This window comes from Aethalodelphis obliquidens, unplaced genomic scaffold, assembly GCF_003676395.1.
Source record: "Aethalodelphis obliquidens isolate GAN/ISIS:26980383/991018 unplaced genomic scaffold, ASM367639v1 scaffold2, whole genome shotgun sequence".
NCBI lineage: Eukaryota > Metazoa > Chordata > Mammalia > Artiodactyla > Delphinidae > Aethalodelphis > Aethalodelphis obliquidens.
In genome coordinates this window covers 28475402-28494790 of record NW_020837946.1, presented here as the reverse complement: position 1 = coordinate 28494790, position 19389 = coordinate 28475402, and the positions used below count along the sequence as shown (strand labels likewise).

General features: G+C 41.9%; 1 long non-coding RNA gene across 1 annotated transcript in view; it reads right to left on the bottom strand.

Moving 5' to 3' along the window:
* Positions 1-19389, bottom strand: part of LOC113629046 (uncharacterized) — a 301835-nt gene that overhangs the window by 232401 nt on the left and 50045 nt on the right. The gene's annotated exons all lie outside the window — the stretch shown is intronic.

The window sequence follows — 19389 nt, the reverse complement described above, 5'->3', positions numbered from 1 at the left end:
CCAAATATTGAGATTCCATGATCTGGTCATCAAATCATCTATTCAGTTGTGGAGTATGGATATTTCATCGGGCTTTTCTAGAGTTTACATAAAACTTCCTCCCAAAGCAATTTTCACTCTATGCTCACCAGTCAGCATTCTGATTAAATTCACCTCAGGTAAGTTGATATCAGGATGGGACATTTCAGGATAGAGAATGCAAATAATTCAGTAGAAATTAAAATATAACTATAAATTAATATATAAATGTAAAATTATATATATTGATAAATTAAAATGATGACATTCGGCTGTCAACTGGAATTGATCACGTGAGTCAATAACCAAAAGAATGATCGTGTCTAGGAGTACTTAAAACACTCAGCGTCCTCACTCTAATATGGTGGCTCAAATGAGTTGATCCCCTGAGAGATTGTGTCACTAGGGCCATACATCAGCCTTATTGTGGTCTCCCTCCCCACAAATCACCACTGAACAGAGATATTGGAAAATAATTTTTATACAGATGTTAACAGACATAACATAATCATAGGACCTTCTCCAAGAGTGTCTATCAAGACAGAAGAGTCAGTAGACCAGGATCTTGTGAGAAGACACTGGTTATTAGTAGGTAGGGATGAAGAAAGGGGTAATGGATATCCCAACCTGGGAGGAATGAGCCATCCTGTAAGAGGTACTTCTTAGCCTGCCTCTCTTAGCGTCTTGACTGTAATTGTTAATGAGATCCATTTGGCATCCCGAGCAATTCCTGGGGATGTTATTTATCAATGGATATTATAAATATAACTAATGAATCCCACCCTGTGGAATGGGAACAAAAACCCATGTGCATATCTGTACGCATATATATGCATACACATATTATACTTGTGTGTATATATTTAAATAGGATTCTGTGTGGGCTTGGTGTTCATTTCCAATCCCTTAGGGCTCTGCTGCATCCCATGCTCATGCCATCTGTGTGGCCAGTGGATCTCCATCAGAGTCCTAAATCCTGCCCCTTTTGTATTCGTGCCATCTTGGTTGTCAAGCTGCCATACTTTTATATTATCATTTGACACCAAACACTACTTTTCCTAATTTGTCATGGCTAAACTTCTGGGGAATGGCTAAACTTTTTGTCATGGGGAATGCGTGCTCCCCATCCACTGCTTCATCATGTCACATCAGAATTCTTGGAAAAAAGTACTACTTTTATTACTATATTACTTTCTTCTGTAATTTTTTTTACTATTTTTGTACTTTTTTGTTTACAGTTATTTATTGCTGTATTACTTTTTTCACTCTGCTAGAATTTCTGCACTAACTGTAGACTCTTAAATCACCTGTTTAGGAAGAGAACCTGGAGGTCAAAGAGGAAAGAAGAGCCACTGGCCAAACTCCACTTGCAGCTGGACACCATGAATATATCATAGAACAGGTTGACTGCCTACGACTTTCATAAAAGCTTGATTTTCATTAGATTTCCCCTCCAACTTTTCCATAATCTAGGCTTCCTACCCTGTGTTAATTATAGTTCTGACCCCAAACCAACAAACTAAGAGGCTGCATGTTGTGATGGAAAGTGTGCTCGACCAGACGCCAAAAACTGTGAGGTTTGGGGCCAACTCTGGAGCAAACCAGCTGTGTGACCTTGAACAAGTCACTGCATCTCTCAGAACCGTTGTTCCCTCACTTCTTTAATGAACAGTTAATAAAATTATGCCTATGATTTCCTCCCAGTCTACGTTATGTTATTCTTTGACCTGATTCCCTTTCTTCTTACAAGTAATATACTCTATATAACAAGATAATCTACGATTCTTATAAACCAGGCTAAGTTTTTATTACTACTTCCTACTAAACATAAATTACTACTCGTGAACTATATAACACTAAAAATGAACACTACATGCAATTTCAAACACAATTTTGTTAAATTTATTTCAGGTATGATTCAGCAAATGAGGTATTTAACATACCACTGTGAGGGTAAACCTTGGTTTTAAACCCCAGCAAATAAAAACTGGATCTGAAAAACTGGAGCTAAGATTGGCTGGGGTCCATCATCTTTATGAGAGTAGAGGGACTTAGAATATACCATTTGCCTAAGGACCAGGCAGATAATCTGGAACAAGAGGGCAGGGGGTGGTAAATTGGTAGGAAAATTAAAGATACATTTTCCCCAGCTGTTTGATTTTTCACGCTGTTGAGTTTTGAGGCTATAGTATGTAACTCGAATATGAAACATCCCTGGGAGGAAAGGAACTCATTTAAAATTATGTTAGTTGTAGAATTATAACTAGGTGTAAAGCAAAGAAAGTAGTTATCTATTATTCATTCCTTCTGAATAGACATTTCCTGTCTGTGAATACAAAGCATGACTAGAATTCACTTGCTGAAACTTGGAGATGCTATGAGAGAACATTTCATTTTCATTTGATCTGCCCTTGTGTATGATAATGGAGCTTCTTTAAACTACTGAGACGTTAGTCTGTTCTCCATATATTGCACCCCGGAAAAATTACTCCTTCCCCTGGCCCCATTGGGGTGGGGAGGGGGTGAAATTAACCTCAGAGTTTTAGTGTCTTGCCCAAGGTCATCCCAAGGCTCTGTCTCCTTAGGCAATTCTAGCCACAAAAATCAGTTAAGCTAGTTAGCTATGTATCTATATGTGACTGCCTATATTACATGAAGGATTTCTCTTACTGATACCTGATGCCACCCAACCAGCACGCCAGATTGACCAAAAATTAACCTACCTCCTTGTTCATTCCAAGTGTCTCTAGGTATTGAGTGAGCCTATGAAGGTGACTTCTCTTTAGCATGGTGATTGAAAAGAAATGTCTTGCTAGAGACAGTGTGTGGAACATAGATGTGTGGACACAGATGAGCCTCATGCTCAATTGCTAAATCAAGTGCACTGTCTCCTGACCAAGGCCTTGATCTGAACCAAAGCATAAAACCACAGGCTGCAAGAACCTCCCTAAACAGAGATAAGACTTCCTTTGGTTACCTTCTTTTGTTTTTTTTCCTCCAATTAAATTATGCACAAAATCAACTTTAATATTCAGTCAGTTTTGACCTAGAATCTAATCTACTTATTTTCTAAAAACTCTTAAATCAGAACATAATCTCATTGAATTGATGTGTCATCCAGTTCAAGCCCTCCAAAGATTGATGGCTAGGTGGATGGATAGGTGGATGGATAGACTGGAAGCTAAAAGGATGGATGGATGGATGAATGGATGGATGATGGATGGATAATAGATGGATAGATGAAATGGATTAATTCCTTTTCCTGGACTAGAGTTACTGGTTCCAACCTCTAAGAGTACAGAAAGTACCTCTTCATGTAGATACCCCCTTGCTAAAATCCTGCACTGATTAAAAAGTGAATGTAAATTTTCTCTGATGAGCTTTTTATCATGTTCCTGAGAAGGAGAAGTCTGATATACAGTAGTAAAACAAAAATAAACAAACCTATAATTTGGAGTAGAAGCTCTGGGGAAAATAACAAGGTTTTCCAATCTGCCAGATCATAATTAACAGTGTAAAGAACTAAAGGGAAGTTCAGGAAGGAGTGCTTAAACCGCTTTGTAAATTTAAAAACAAGTAATGATCTCCATTGCTGTTCTCCAGGTTTATTCAAATTTGGACAATTAGGACAATTAAACATAAAACAGAGACAGTTCTAAAGAGGGAGCTGCAACAAAGCAGAATAATTGCTGGTACAGGCTATCAAATTTACATTAAAAAAGATTAAAAAGCTGATTTCCATTTAAAAAACAAGATCAGGCAACATCTAAAATAGATAACACAACCCGCTGAGAAAAGCTCTTTTCATCAATAAAGGAGAAGCAAAGGTGACTATACATAAGAAAACTAATCTTCTATATTGCTTTAATCACCTGAAACCACTTTAACTGTTTGTTTGGGAACTGTTATGTGAAGAAAAAAAAAATATTACACGTAAAAGTGTCTAATTTCCAGGTTTCAATAAAACATAGACACCATCAAGATCATGCCCACACATTCTCTGTTCATCACCTGCCCTCTTCTCTAGATCCTGTCTTCTCTTGGTTACCAAATTTTTCACCAATTGCAAATCCACCCATTCTAGAACTTGAAAACTTGCCATGTAATTGGCTTAACAGATGCTTCCAGAATAGCAGTTCTGTTTATTGTTACAGCATCTCATGAACAAAGTAGATTGTAAAGCCTTTTCCTTCCTGGACTCAGTGCCTACATAGCATTTTGAGCTCTTTTCAAAGCAGAGAAAGAGCATAATTACCTGAATTTTAATATGTGCCATGTTGTTAATCACTACAGTGTGTGCGTTTGCAAGAAGAGTTATTTATTCATTACTTCAGTGCTTTCATGATTTGAGCTTGAGGAATCAGAAACACTTAAACGGAGCTCAAAGTCAGGGGATCGATTGCCATATTATATTGTTATTCTTAAAACTTCTCGTTAAATCCCCCTAAAAGTTAAGAATTACAACTATCCCAGTCATGAATTTGGGTTGGTTAAGAAAAATGGAAAGAAGTTAAAAATTGGGAGACATTCCCATCTCAGTCCATTTATATAGAAGCAATGAAATGCTGAAGATATCAAGAGCTTTCAGTATACCAAATGATGGGGTTCAGGACGTGCTACCCCAAAATATGGCACCTTGGCATATGGGATAGTTTAAGCTGAAGGAATTTGAGAACAGCAGGTGCAGGAAGGACTTTCTGACCTTCCCCCAAAGCAGGTAATAAGATGGTCATGTGAGAGATGCCCTCCCAAATATGTCCTCCCTGAGGAAAGGAGCATCCTTACCTCCAAAGATGGAGGGATGCTGAGAGCAACCTGAACCTCACTAAGTTCCCCCCATTTACCACCCTTAACTCATACCCCTCTGTCCTATCACATTTTACAACTCTCCACTCTTCATCAAACCTAGGGTAAAAACACTCAGCATTAACGGTTTCTTCAGGTCTTCACTCCCTTATGAATGTTCCCATGTTACATAAAACTTACATGAGATAAGTGTCTATGCTTTTCTCTTGTTCATCTGTCTTTTGTTATAGGGGTCCCAGCCAAAATCCAGAAAGGTAGAAGGGAAAGATATTTTTCCTCCCCTGCACAACAAAGCACAGACCAAACAACATGAATAAAAACAAAATCCAACCTTAGGGCAAGAAAGGAAGAGACGGATTTGACTTTAAACTGTTTCACAAGTCCTCTCAAAACTTGTACATACACTTCTCTAGCCCCTGTGTCTTCAAACTCTTCCTGTGAAAACTGACTGTTGTATGTTATTTATGTGGAAAAGTTCCAAATGCATGTATTGGTGAATGTTAATTTATGATATCCTGTATCTGATTTATGTAGAAGCAACACTTATAAAAAGCAACACAAAAGGTAGAGGACAAAATACGTTTAAAGACAGGCCATCAACCCTTACATACATAGAATGAGACAACACCATAATATGAACTCAAATAATAACAGAATTCCAAAACTTTAAACCTCTCCTGATATTTGTGGTTATACTAATATATCTCTTTCCATGAGAATAATCCTAAAACACTTGCCAGGGATGAGAGCTGCCTGGGATTGAATCCAAGAGAGAGAGTAAGCTGAAACTAGATTATACCATCAGTTTTGCCACTAATGTTCTCTAGGACTTGAGGTCAGTGGCTTAACCTCAGAGCATCTTAGTTTACCCATCGGCAAAAGAACCTCAATGGCTTTCCTGCCAAACTCTAAAAGAAAGTGAAAAGATAAACTAGAAACTGCAAATCACTCTGAATCCCTCAGATAAAGGTCCTATAAATATTTATTACTGCTATTATTCTTACAGTAAAACATGCTTCAGCCCCAGATACAACTATTTCAGCTACACATGCCATGCAACCAGGGAGAGAAGACAAAAGCTTGCTTTCACTAAGTAGCCATATGAACCGGAATCTAGTCAGCATTCACCTGTGTAATATTTTTAAATGTCCACAATATGTTAATATATTAAATATATAAAAGACACAGCCTGTACTTTAAGAGGTATGCAAGGTAAAAGGGAATACAGGGCAAAACATAAAGAATAGTAAGACATAAAAACAAACAACAAGAAGTGCTGTTAAAAAAAAAAAAGAACAAACAATGTAGATGAATCTCACATGTATTTAACAAGTGAAAGTGAACAGATCTACACTGGATGATTCCATTTATATGAAGTTCAAGACTGGGCACAACTAATCTATCATTAGAAGTCAAAGAGTGGTTGCCTCTTACTGCTGGTGGATGATAACAGATTGAGGAGGCACATAGGGTGCAGGAAATGTTCTAGATCTCGATCCAGGTGGTGGTTTCCTGGGAAAGAACACATGTAAAAATTCATCATACTACACACTTAAGATGTGTGCCCTTTATGTACATTATATCACAATTTTTTTAAATTTTTAAATAAAGCAAAGCTATAGGTGCCTTAAGTTTGGGCATAGTTCTGTGGAATTATAATGATGGATGTCAGGGGGATGCAGGAATGGCTGGAGTAGCAGAGAAGGGTAGGGTCCCTCAGACAAGGTTTTAGGAGTGTGGTTTCCATGTGATGAGGGACTTGATTTGGCAAAGAGGAAGGGAGAGAGCACTTCCCACAAAGGAATAGCAAGAGGTGCCCAGATGGTCCAAGACTATGTTTCCGAGTCATCAAAAACACCATGGACCTATGACTACAATGGAAGGCTCAAGAATGAAAGATCTGGCAAAATGCTCTCAGCTGAACAAATAGCGAACAGTTCTATGACTCAAGAATTTTGGTGACATAAGCTATCCCAGACAATAAATCCAAGATTTAGGGTGAGAATATTTAAAATCTTCTCAGAACTGGAGAAAGTTGGAACTCAAACAACTGTTGGTGTCCACAGACGTGTCAGAGGCAGTCATCAAGATGGCATCTATTTATTCCGAGGGCATCCTGAGAAGCAGCCGTGGGCAAATCAACCCCATACACATAAGAGGACGAGCACCTCTCTCTATCCACCTCTCACATTTACCATGTCTTCAAAGAATAAGATTGGGAGAAGGGCTGAGCTCCCTGAAGCAGAGCCTGAGACTGGAATTCAGGGATATGTGATTTACCGAGGATGGTAAACAAAAGAGCTGTCAGGAGGTGAGGGAAGCAGGCTGGGGAAGAGGAGATATGAAGAGTGGAGGAGGGGAGGCCCCTGCAGAGGTGTACCCCTTTAAGCAGGGAGTTTTGTCTTTTGTACCCATCCTGTCAATCCTTTACTACAGGCTGGGTGGAGAAGACATACACTTCTCTAGCCCCTGTGTCTTCAAACCTCCCACAAAGAGGCTCCTGATAGCCAAGGGCAATTCTTTGGAGAAAGGGTTGCTGTGCCAAGCTGGTAGAGGGATCTAGGCTGGACATCGTCCACTACAGTAGCTACTTGAGCACTATGTCCATCATCTTTTTTTTTTAATTTACTTATTTATTTATTTTTGGCTGCATTGGGTCTTTGTTGCTGCATGCAGGCTTTCTCCAGTTGCGGCGAGCAGGGGCTACTCTTCATCGGGGTGCGCAGGCTTCTCGTGGTGGTGGCTTCTCTTGTTGCAGAGCACAGGCTGTAGAGCGCAGGCTCAGTAGTTGTGGCCCACGGGCTTACTTGCTCCATGGCATGTGGGATCTTCCTGGACCAGGGCTCGAACCCGTGTCCCCTGCATTGGCAGGCGGATTCTCAACCACTGCTCCACCAGGGAGGCCCAGTCCATCATCTTTAAATTAGCAGTTCATGTCAGCAATCAGACCAGCCCATCACTTTCACACCGTCCTCATGATTTGCACAGCCATTGTCTAAAAAAAAATCACTGGGTTTTCCTACAGAAGAAATCACATCTCAATACCAAAGACGTAGATTAGTTTCAGTGATACTTCAGATCTCTTGTGTTAGGAGCAGTAGTAAAACAAAGTGATTATAATTAATGCTAGGCAGTGGCAACAGGCTCCAGTTTGCCTTCAGAAAAGAATTTTCTTCAGATCTCAGGAAATTTGGGAGTAAGAGAGAAACAATAAAATTCGGGAGGGGGACAGAAAGTGTCTTCTCTCAAGCCATAAATCATAGAAATTGAATTAGATCATCTCAAATTGAGGGACAAAAAGCCAGTTATAGATCCATTTCACGACACTGGCTGACATGGATTCCATTTGTGACTCGCTGAGTAGCATTACTTATTCTGAGTGCTCCTCTGACAATGCTAGCATTTAACATGAAGACGTGTAATATTACAGGAGGACAGGGGAAAAAGCAAAGTCTGATGGTTTGCCTAGAGAGCAAACTCTGAGTGTCAAGCATTTCTAAAGCCCTCTCTCAGGGTCTCTGTTAAATTCTGCTTTTTGCATAGCTCAAAATTTATTAAAAACCTATTCTCTTTCCAGATACAATTAACACAATCAAACCATTTTAATCTCAACCTTAGGGCAACAGATCACTAGAAGGCTAACCATGTGGTAACCAGATGAGTCAGGGATCCAGCCCTAGGTGGGGGTTAGGGGGAGCAGAACTGCAGAGAGGGGCTAGGACCTGAGAGCTATGGCCTCCAGGTGAGGACCGCACCCCCTTGGAAAGCAAGCAGGATGAATAAATACCCCCAACTACTCAGTTCTCCTACCTTCTGATCACCTGTCAGTGCCACCCTTGTCTGAATCCATCCAGAAGCCAGGGAATCAGGGTCTCCCCCCATGCAGTCCACACTGGCAGAGAGCAGGCTGGGGAAGGGTGGCGAGTGGACCTGGGCAGTAGACAGATAATATCCAGCACGGTATCCCACTATCCTAAACATGCAACCGATACCTTTTATAAACAGTTTAGCAGTCACAGTTCAAAAAAAAGGAGTTAGCTCCTTCAACTTATTCCTTGTGGGAAGCGCTTCCTGTATCATTGATAATAACAACTGCTAGTTATTTTAGTTTATTTCATCCTCATAATAACTCCGTGTGGTGGGTAAAATTGCTTTGATCAATTTTAATCAATTTTAATCAATCAATGATCAACTTGAGGCTTAGAGGGACTAAGGAACTGGCTTCACATTACACAGCAATGAAGGGAAGGAGCAGTGATGAGACCCAAGAACGCTCTGATGTCATAGCCCACAAACGCTCCTCTGCCCTTCTTCCCTATGACAAAGATGCTGCCATTGTTCAGAACACTTTAGAAGCCCTCCTCTGCATTGCTTTTAAAGTGCTCGTAGACGCCTTCCCCCTCCCCCAAATCAGTCACATTACTTTATAGTCACACACTTTTAAGAACAGCCAAAGAAGATGGTGATGATTCATCCTCATCACGTTCACCAGATGTAAGGCCAGATGATACTTGAGTATTTCTAAAAGTCAAATTAGATTCACCCTCTAAGGACTGAGGATATTAAAAGTAAGCTCTGGGGCTTCCCTGGTGGCGCAGTGGTTGAGAGTCTGCCTGCCGATGCAGGGGACACGGGTTCGTGCCCCGGTCTGGGAGGATCCCACATGCCGCAGAGCAGCTGGGCCCATGAGCCATGGCCGCTGAGCCTGCGCATCCGGAGCCTGTGCTCCGCAGTGGGAGAGGCCACAACAGTGAGAAGCCCGCGTACCGATAAAAAAAGTAAGCTCTGAATGACAACTCCCAAAAAGAAGTCTCAAAAGCAACATCTGTAATGCCGGACAGCTCAATTGAGGAAGTGGTGCCTTTAAAACTGACAGCAGTTGTCCCACAAAATAATCCCAGGCCTCCTAGAGAGGCCCACTGCTTATCTACAGGAGCTGGAAAATTGGAAACAACATAAATCTTTAAAAGCAAACGTGTTTGTGTACTACCTGCCTCAAACCCACCCTACCCTTCATCAGATGGAAACCAACACAGAGACAGGAGCCAGCTGCCTTGCCCACCTGCTCTACACAGCTCTGTGCATGGAGCCTGGCACATGATAGACCCTCAGATATCTGTTGAATGAATGAATGAATGAATGAATGGAATTCCTCTTCCTTCCTAGAGCATATCCTTTGTGTAAATATCCCATACCCTTTTGTGTCATTCTGCATGAGGAAGAACTGACAATAACGATGAATACAAAGTGTTTTGCTCCCTCACTTCTGAAGCCGGCCAAATCACCTGCAGAATTACCTATGGGAAGGTGAGAAAATAAATGCAGTAACCCCCTACTCCTGCATCCTCTACACCACACTCCCACACCAGCTTCCCTCTCTCCCTCACACACTCAAGTGTCAAAACAATTACCAGTTCTGTTTGGCAGACATCAAGCATCCTTTTCTTACAGGCCATCCAAAAAATAATGAGTATTATTACATCTCCTCCACGGCCATGTAATCGCCTAATACTAAAAGTGCTAAGAGAGATGGCGTTTTGGTGGTTCACATCTAAAATTTAGACAATCAACCATGAATGCCTCAGGCTGATCACATGCTGGGAGAAGCAATAATAATACGTCTGGCCAGATTTCCCTGCCAACTGGAAGGCCCAGGTTGGGGAGCAGATGTGCTGTGGAGGTGATACATTTGGTTTTCAGTGGGGAGGGTCTGTGGGTCTCATCTGTCTTCGGCACCCCTACTGGTCAGCTCAGAGCTCAGCACTAACGCCAGCTGCTTAAGGCCCTGCTCGTGTGTGAATCCTCCAGTCACATGGAAAGAAGCGTGCCCGGAGAAGGAGACAGCCCTGCAGCACTCTGAGCCCTAGTGGCATCGACAGGCTTTGTTCACAGGCTCCTCTTTTCGATGTAGCGTCAACCCCACCTTTCCCCACAGCCAGAGTTTGGTGGCATTCTTTTAGGTGATTGCAGTGTTCCCTTGTTACGCTAGGGAAGTCTAGCTCCCGCTTATACAATCAGCCTGTGTCGGCTGGAAGCCACAAATGACCAGCTACAGAATCAGTAGGCCTCTGTCGCTGCCACACGAGGGAGACCCCGAGCTTATCAGCAGCATCGTGATAAGTACCTATTTGCCTGACATCTCCTCAATCAATAACTTTGTTATTGTTTGCATTATCTGACTATAAGTTTGGTCAATATACCCAGCTAATGGGTAATATGAGCCAGGATTGCATTTCAATTTTTTTTTTCAAGTTTAACTCTCTCTGCGCCAGCTGGAAGGAGTCACCAAGTGAACCTCGCCAGCTCTACGTCTGCCTTTGCTGAGTTTCATTCAACCCTCCAAGACATGGGCTGTCTTGAGACAAGGAAATTAACATTGCCCAGGTCTAAACCAAATTGAATAAACCCTGCCTCTCTTTGCTATTATTTTTATTAGGTTTTCACAAGGATGGGCAGATGGTTTTGCGTGTCTGTGTCTGTGTCTGTGTGTGTGTGTGTGTGTGTGTGTGTGTGTGTGTGCGCGCGCGTTTCCTTTACTTACTGCACTGGAGAGAAGAAAATCAGCTAGCTAGTGTATGGATCAAGAGGTACAATGCAAATGGTATTAGCTGGTTGAAAAACGGGTATGGGTCTAAACAGGTTTTGAACCCCTCTACATGATTAGCCGAAGATAGATGTGGTAACACCATAAAATAAATAAAGGAAATAGAATAAAAATAAATATTCTGGAATCGTGTCACAAATCAGCTCTGTGCACCACATCAGAAAGGCCCCAGCCATTGTGTGGTGAGAATGACTAACAGATGGCCCGGCACACGGCGGTGGCTCCAGCTGGCCCCTCACCCATCTCAGGATTTCACAGGGCTCTCAGAGGAGATCAGGCCCAAGAGGTTAAACTAATCATAAAAAAAGAAATAAAACTTGTAGTAACAACAGTGTGCAATGCACAGAATGCTTTGATTTTCTTGTCACATTAAAAATATTTACTGGTTTCTCCAGTCCAGATTTAGTGGCAACCCCGAGTACAGAGGGAATAAACAAATTACTCACTTACCAGAGTGAGCCTGGTAGCATTCATCGCCTACTCCATCATTCTGCCTTTGGGTGCTTTCTCTTTTTTTTTTTTTTTGATTGGTTATAATAAGTTATTCATATATACCTGCATTGGTAATGGGGTATAAATATATAGATCACAGGAAGGTTTCTTTTTTAATAAATGAACTTTAAGAGTGTGCTACAGGATTTTGAAATGGCAAACTGTCGCGTCCTGGTTCATGGACTCATGGAAGCCCAGGGCCAGCCTTCAAGCACGTGCAGCCGGGCCCCTGAGTTTATAGCTGAGGGACGGCCCGAGTCAAACAGCTCATCACCTCAGCCTCAGACCCAGCTCCCTGCCCTCAGCAGGTCTCCCACACACCTTTCCACTCAGCTGTCCTCATTGCCCCGCTTCCGATCCCTCAGCTGTGCATGTCTTCGCCATTCACTGGAGAGGGCATGGGGGCAAGGGGGAGCCGCTTGGAGTGAGGCAGACACTTGACCTCTATCACAAACCTTGAGGGTCGTTCAGGCTGTCTTTGTAATTTTCAAGGGAGAGGAAAACAGGAAGAAAACAAGAAGGTGCCAGAGAGGAAGGGGTCAGATAACAAAAGTACGGAAGGGGAGTGGTCTTTATCTATGTACTCAGACACAGGAGATGCGAATAAACGCCTCCCCCCAAAGCTCTCCTTCCCTCCTCCTCTGACTATGAACTTAACCTAAAGTCCTAACAAGAACTGATCAGCTAACAAACAGATCCAAAGGGGCTAACAGGGTTGATGTGGATGTATCATGGGCAATAATGAGTCATGGAAAATTATGAATGAAAAACAAGTGTAATCAATATGTGACAATAGATGTGAGGGGGGATGGTAACGATTCCAAGGCACTGACTCCTTTGTTCCACATCAGGACTGATGGAGTTTCAGACACCCTACCCACAAACTGGCACCTTGGTGCACTGAGTATCTTAAGCTGACGGAGTCTGAAGAAACAGTAGGTGCAGGAAGGACTCTCTGGCCTCCTTCCCTTGCCTGTCTCTGCTGAAGCAGGTCACAGCCTCATGTGAGAGGTGTCCTCCCTGTACCTGGAGGGAGGAAAGGAGCATTCTTTTTTTTTTTTTCTACATCTTTATTGGAGTATAATTGCTTTACAATGGTGCGTTAGTTTCTGCTTTATAACAAAGTGAATCAGTTATACATATACATATGTTCCCATATCTCTTCCCTCTTGCGTCTCCCTCCCTCCCACCCTCCCTATCCCACCCCTCCAGGCGGTCACAAGGCACCGAGCTGATCTCCCTGTGCTATGCGGCTGCTTCCCACTAGCTATCTACCTTACGTTTAGTAGTGTATATATGTCCATGCCTCTCTCTTGCTTTGTCACAGCTTACCCTTCCCCCTCCCCATATCCTCAAGTCCATTCTCTAGTAGGTCTGTATCTTTATTCCTGTCTTACCCCTAGGTTCTTCATGACATTTTTTTTCTTAAATACCATATATATGTGTTAGCATATGGTATTTGTCTTTCTCTTTCTGACTTACTTCACTCTGTATGACAGACTCTAGGTCTATCCACCTCATTACAAATAGCTCAATTTCGTTTCTTTTTATGGCTGAGTAATATTCCATTGTATATATGTGCCACATCTTCTTTATCCATTCATCTGTTGATGGACACTTAGTGCTTCCATGTCCTGGCTATTGTAAATAGTGCTGCAATGAACATTGTGGTACATGACTCTTTTTGAATTATGGTTTTCTCAGGGTATATGCCCAGTAGTGGGATTGCTGGGTCATATGGTAGTTCTATTTTTAGTTTTTTAAGGAACCTCCATACTGTTCGAAAGGAGCATTCTTATCTCCCAAGATGGAAAGAATCCCACCCAACAGGCCTGGCTAAGTCCCCCAATTACTACATTCAGCTCATACCCTTTGCCCCACCATCTCCCTCCACAGCTCTCCACTCCTCAACCAACCTGCCATAAAAACACTCTGTTTTAACCATTTCTTCAGGTCCTCATTTCCTTATGGAGGCTCCCATGCCACATAAAACTCATATTAAATAAATGTGTGTGGTTTTCTCCTGTCCATCTGTCTTTGCATCAGTTTAATTTTCGGACCCAGCCAGGGACGCTACAAGCGTCGACGAAAACTTTCTTCCTCCCCACGTGACATGTATCACCAGAGCCCGTGCGCTCTAGACCGGGATGTACCACAGTGACCTACACGGATCTGCTGGACTGAATTAGTTATGTCTTCAGCCTTCTTGTCTTCTGGCTAAAACCAAATGCTGTGATTTCACGTTTATGTCCTGCTCTTTTTCTTTTAGTCATGTGATCCTGTCTTTAAATTTGGGGAGATGTGGAGAGAGGAGGCCACTGAGAGATGCTGCATGAACAGTGATCACGTAGTCCGTGAACCTCAGAGAGACTTCAGTGAGAAAGCAGGGACCCACTGGGTGTGCGGGCCTTCCTGCGTGGGCCCTGCTGAGTTGGTGACGTACTCGGTGCCCCAGCCCTACTAACGATATGCTCATTGCCCCTTCTGAGTGGACGGGCTTTCCTTTGTGGCAGACTCCATGGTCTAGGATCCCAAACTCTGACCAGGTTTCCTCATTCATGAACTGGTAGGTTTTAGTTAATGATTTACGCTTTCAAACACTGAGTCTCCATACAGGATTGACTCGAGGCTTCCCAAGTGCCTGCTGGTGAATAACAGGATTCTGTAGAAATAAGTTCCTTTTAAAAAGTCTGTCCTTGGCACTGTAATCTGAAACACAGCACTTCAGACTCTCTGGCCACCTTCATGTGTCTCTTGCCCACAGAATTAAGTTGGAAGATCAGAGCCGTCATCTGTCTCCACATGTGATTTCTTGCTTGTCAGCTGGACAGGGAAGTGCTCATTCGAGTACATGGACGCTAGTCCTACTAACACATTTCCAAGTTCTCTAGCTGCCACGTTACTTGAACCGGGTCAGCTCTGGGAGGGAGAGGTTTGCTTTTCCTTCCTGTAACCTCAGGACTGATTTAATTAAGCATCTCCTCCAGCCCCGATTTATAGTCTGAAAAGTGTTCTCACAGCAGCCTTTCGATGTGCTATGTTTTTCAATGAGCTGAAATGCAATGTTAAGTGGAAACACCATTCTGAGTATCTGCTGCCACCCTGAGAGCAGTTCCAACAAGCACATTAGTCTCCGAATGTTTAAGGGCAAAGGGTTGAATAAATGAGTGGTCGTTTCCTTTAGTAACTTAGCACAGTTCTCGAAGTCAGAGGAGAGGATGACTAAATTCCCCATGGGCTCCTGGGGAGGGCAAAGCTTCACCCCAGCCTCCTGCTGCGAGGAAATAACCATTTATTTATAAATAAAGCGTTTATAAATCACAAATTCTTTTTTTTCCAAGATTAAAACTAAAAATAAGAAAACCCTAACACATAGGGGTGGAGGGATAAAGGAGAAAGGATGTCACAGCGTAACTGTCCTCAGTCTGTCCCTAGGGACTTTTTGTTCTACCATCAGGCCCCTGTCCTCCCCGTTTGACAGTCCTGACCCCCCAACCTGCCACCTAGGAATGAACGAAGCCAAATTTCCCATAGGAAATGCCCTTTCCTAGTCTCTCAAAGGCTTCCACCTCAAAATGAAATCTGACAAAAGAAACAAATTAGATTAAATTGCAGCGCTAAGGGCTTCAGATTGCTCAGATAAAAGACTCAGCAGAGCTGTTAGGACTAAGCAAAATCATCTTCTGCAACCTGGGGGGAAAATACATTTTCCTTTCCTTCAGCTGTTCTTGCTGGCCGTGGTACAGTTTTCAATATCATCAGAAGATAATGAATCGGCAGTGGGAGAATGGAAGGACCAAGGGAAGGACATCAACCCGAGTTCCCACAGAAGCCAGGCCAGTAATATGTGTGAACGAAACTGGATCGGTGAGAAATTTTGCATGATCTCTCCAGATTTTTAAATGTTAGCAATCCATTCAATTAAAAACAAAAAATCCAGCGTGGTTCCTTCAGTGTTTATTGAGCACTCTCTATCTTATGCATCCATGCTGTTATTACCTTCTGTTCGCCAATGGGGAAAAGCAAGTCTCTAAGTGGCAGAACCAATACCTGCCCACAGCTTGGGCAACATTTTACCCACTAAACTGCCTTGGAGTTTTATAGATAGAGAGACAGAGGCCCCCTTCCCCCGGGCTTAACTAATGTGACCAGGATCATAAAAGAGTCGGGTGAATTTTTTAAAAATAAATCATCAAACTACAGAAACTGAGAGGAGAATGTGAATGAAACGTGCTGGAAAAGAAAAGAGAAAAAATGAAACATAAGATAGGTGCCATTGCTGGATGACAACAGCCTCAACCTAATGGCTGAGATAAAGATGTTTTATTGAAAAAACTGCAAATTTTTAAACGTAAATAACGCTGCTTCTATTATTAGTCCTTGTGTTTGAAACCGAAAGGTGGAAGAAGCTCATGATGTATCTGCGAGCTTCAGATTTAGTCTTCGTTCTGGGATTTATGTAGGCAATGCTGCCCTCTCTTGGCCAATGTCTTAATAACATGACTCTGTGTTTAAATCGGAACATTGTTTGTTTCTATTATTTTCCCAAAGTACTTTAAAGAATTTTGCATCCATTTAGCATCACATATAGGCATATGATATATTATTTATACAGCACAATATCCTCTCAAATTTTTTTTGAATTTTATAATTTTATTTATTTTTTATACAGCAGGTTCTTATTAGTTATCCATTTTATACATATTAGTGTATCTATGTCAATCCCAATCTCCCAATTCATCCCACCACCACCCCACCATCACCACTTTCCCCCCTTGGTGTCCATACTTTTGTTCTCTACATCTGTGTCTCTATTTCTGTCCTGCAAATCGGTTCATCTGTACCATTTTTCTAGGTTCCACATACTCTCAAAGTTTTATATATAACTTGGGATTGGGTTTGTATCATTTTTACATGTGTTTTATAGAGAACTGGAGGAAATAAATGGAAAATAAATCACGTTGCTACTGGGCTCCTGAACTTTCAGAACTCAGTTCCTCAGGGAAGAAATGTTTTTCTCATGACAGAAAACTTAGACGAGCTCCAGAGCAGAAAATATTTGAGTGTCTCTAATCTGAACACTCTCTGACAGAAATGACTATGCCATTCCTTTCTAAGGAAAAGGGGTTATTATATTTGAAGGCAACAACAGATCAGTTCATAAATATATTTTTAGGTAAAAACAACGGTTGGCGGTGGTGAATAGAAAATCACCCTCTGGTTTCCTGCAGGGACAGATCATTTATACCTGGAGAAATCGCAGACCACGAAGAGATTGCCAGATAAGAGTTACCATACCAAGAGTAGACACTGCAAGGCAATTTTCTTAGACCTGAGTGACAGCTCTCAGAATCACTAACGGAAGCCTGCTGCCTCCCAGCCTGTGCCACGAGCACCTGCCCTATGAGAGCCACACCTACATGGAAGTCGCGATGTGGATGGCAGGTAGACCATCTAGTGACCCTCAAGAGAGAAAATGTCTTTTACAGAAATAAGGTTGGAGAGCGTTGTGCAAAGAGGAAGAAATAGAGCCACCATCAAGGTCCCTCTTGAAGAATATGTGCAAGTGAGAGGAGAAAGTTCACTCACCAAATCCGACTGCTATTCTGGGTGGAACTCTAAATCTGAAAACACATGGAAGCCAAAGCTCAGAAATGCCAAGAGTAGACTGAGATCTGCAAGGCACACTTCATTTGCTAACACACTAGCGTGGCTTGTTTGTTTGATCAGAATATTTTACATAATAATCCAATGTTTGCTTTCTCAGTAACATCAGAAGACCTGGCACGACTGGTGCTCTCTTTCCACTAGAGCTGAGGAGTGGAAGCCCCCTTGGATGGAGCATGCCCACTGCTGTTTGCCAAAGTCCCCACCACTCCCTGACCCACACCCAGCCCTTTCCCTTGATTTACAGTTCTTGTCTGTGCCTTGTAGGCCTTTAAGTTATTTACCTTTCTGCTCTAGCTCAGAGAATTATGATGCACACATTTATTCGTTAGCAGCCACAGAGCTCAGCAAATTTAAATAACACTCCAACTTGAGGGAGGGGAGGGCAAAGTTTGCAAGCACTAATTCTGATTTATCTCTTTTCATTTCACCTACACTTTCCCTCCATTGTCTCCCTTCATGATTACAACTTCCCTAAGGGTTTTAGGCATTACTTGAGTTAAAAGTTATCTCTAAAGCACCTCAAGTTTCGGTAAAGAAAGTTTTAGTATAAATCTATATTTAAAATAACTAAATCAGACTAATGGAAAGCACATTGAATTAGGAAGCAGAAAACCTGGGATCTTATTTAAACATTTTCCCCTGATAAACTCTGGAGCATGAAATAATCCACTTAAACCCTCTTTACCTTTTAATACTCCATAAATAAGAGATAATAATACTTGTTCCTTCTACCTCAACGGGATTTTGTAACAATAACCATAAATCAGAAGACAGCTGAGTCTACAGAAGAAAATCCTATAAAGACCAAGACAGCATTACAATGATGCAGCAATAGATGTAAACTAAATACTAGAGTGGTATTCAAAGATAAAAAAGGGGCTTCCCTGGTGGCGCAGTGGTTGAGAGTCCGCCTGCCGATGCAGGGGACACGGGTTCGTGCCCCGGTCCGGGAAGATCCCACATGCCGCGGAGCGGCTGGGCGTGTGAGCCACCGCCACTGAGCCTGCGCGTCCGGAGCCTGTGCTCCGCAACGGGAGAGGCCACAACAGTGAGAGGACCGCGTACCACAAAAAAAACAAAACAAAGAAAAACAAGAAGCTGTTTTAAAAAAAGAAGCTGTTGCTCTATAAACTTATCTTTGGAGAATATACATCAAAATGTTAATAGCAGTTATATCTAGGTAATGGGATTTGGGATATTTCCCCCTTTGGCTTAACTCTAATTTTTTACTTTCCCTATAAGGAACATATGTAAGCTGTGTAATAAAAAAATATAACAAACAATAATGAAAAAGACAGAGATTGGGAGAAAGAAAATAAAACCCTACATTTTTAATTTTAAGGGACTTGAATAATCACTGATTTCAACGGCAACCATATATAAAATTTCCTTTTACAGTAAGTATATGTCTTATGTTAGAAATCTGAAAATTAGAAATCTCCTGAGAAATATTTTTTACTATATTGCTAGCTAGCAAGCAAAATGGACTAGTTAAGGTGAAGCTGTTGATAAGCTATTCTGTGCCTTCCCCTTCCTAATATTTATCTCATCAGAATCAATTAGGCAGACTGATCCAAGCACTACAGCAACTTTAACTTTCTGATTCCCTCTTTCATTACACACAAGGCATGTGTAAATTTCTGTGCCTGTGTTTCCATGTCAGAACATGGAGTTTCTAATTCTTAACATCCTCTAGTAATTTTGCACTTTGTAGAGAAACTGTCACTGTATTCCCAGTTCAAATACTGCTGTAAACCCATGGTTCTTAACTGAGGGAACTATTGCTCCCCAGGGGACAT